We start from the raw sequence: 1,137 nt of genomic DNA on the forward strand, positions 1-1,137 counted from the left end.
AAAACGCACGTGTAAGTAATATATTTACCGTGTTTTATTATTTTGCACGAGTGCGGTAAGTCATAGCTGGGTGCTCACGATTCACGGGTCCAGCGTCGGCGTTGTGGCGCGGCAAGCGTGCACTGGTGCGGTTGAGAGGGAGGGGTGGAAACCGCGTTAAACTCGTCTCCGTAGTTGAGAGGGAGCGGCCAAAGCAATGTACAATCGTCTTTGTAGTGGAGCTGGGAGGGGCAAGGATAAGGGACGAAGACCGGGGTAACATGTCGGATGCGATCATACCAGCACTAAAGCACCGGATCCCATCAGAACTCTGAAGTTAAGCGTGCTTGGGCGAGAGTAGTACTAGGATGGGTGACCTCCTGGGAAGTCCTCGTGTTGCATTCCCTTTTTAAATTTTTTCGCGCCGCTTGCAAAACAAAACGCACGTGTAAGTAATATATTTACCGTGTTTTATTATTTTGCACGAGTGCGGTAACTCATAGCTGGGTGCTCACGATTCACGGGTCCAGCGTCGGCGTTGTGGCGCGGCAAGCGTGCACTGGTGCGGTTGAGAGGGAGGGGTGGAAACCGCGTTAAACTCGTCTCCGTAGTTGAGAGGGAGCGGCCAAAGCAATGTACAATCGTCTTTGTAGTGGAGCTGGGAGGGGCAAGGATAAGGGACGAAGACCGGGGTAACATGTCGGATGTGATCATACCAGCACTAAAGCACCGGATCCCATCAGAACTTCGAAGTTAAGCGTGCTAGGGCGAGATTAGTACTAGGATGGGTGACCTCCTGGGAAGTCCTCGTGTTGCATTCCCTTTTTAATTTTTTTCGCGCCGCTTGCAAAACAAAACGCACGTGTAAGTAATATATTTACCGTGTTTTATTATTTTGCACGAGTGCGGTAAGTCATAGCTGGGTGCTCACGATTCACGGGTCCAGCGTCGGCGTTGTGGCGCGGCAAGCGTGCACTGGTGCGGTTGAGAGGGAGGGGTGGAAACCGCGTTAAACTCGTCTCCGTAGTTGAGAGGGAGCGGCCAAAGCAATGTACAATCGTCTTTGTAGTGGAGCTGGGAGGGGCAAGGATAAGGGACGAAGACCGGGGTAACATGTCGGATGCGATCATACCAGCACTAAAGCACCGGATCCCATCA

The 1,137-nt window shown here is 52.1% G+C and overlaps 2 non-coding genes across 2 annotated transcripts; both read left to right on the forward strand.

Moving 5' to 3' along the window:
* Window positions 1-265: 265 nt before the first annotated feature.
* LOC119343204 lies at window positions 266-384 on the forward strand. The gene has a single exon (XR_005165954.1). It is a non-coding gene; the product is annotated as a 5S ribosomal RNA (ribosomal RNA).
* A 297-nt stretch (window positions 385-681) lies between these two features.
* LOC119343205 lies at window positions 682-800 on the forward strand. Its single transcript, XR_005165955.1, has one exon. It is a non-coding gene; the product is annotated as a 5S ribosomal RNA (ribosomal RNA).
* Window positions 801-1,137: the final 337 nt, after the last annotated feature.

Source organism: Triticum dicoccoides, unplaced genomic scaffold (genome assembly GCF_002162155.2).
Source record: "Triticum dicoccoides isolate Atlit2015 ecotype Zavitan unplaced genomic scaffold, WEW_v2.0 scaffold119003, whole genome shotgun sequence".
NCBI classification, from domain to species: domain Eukaryota; kingdom Viridiplantae; phylum Streptophyta; class Magnoliopsida; order Poales; family Poaceae; genus Triticum; species Triticum dicoccoides.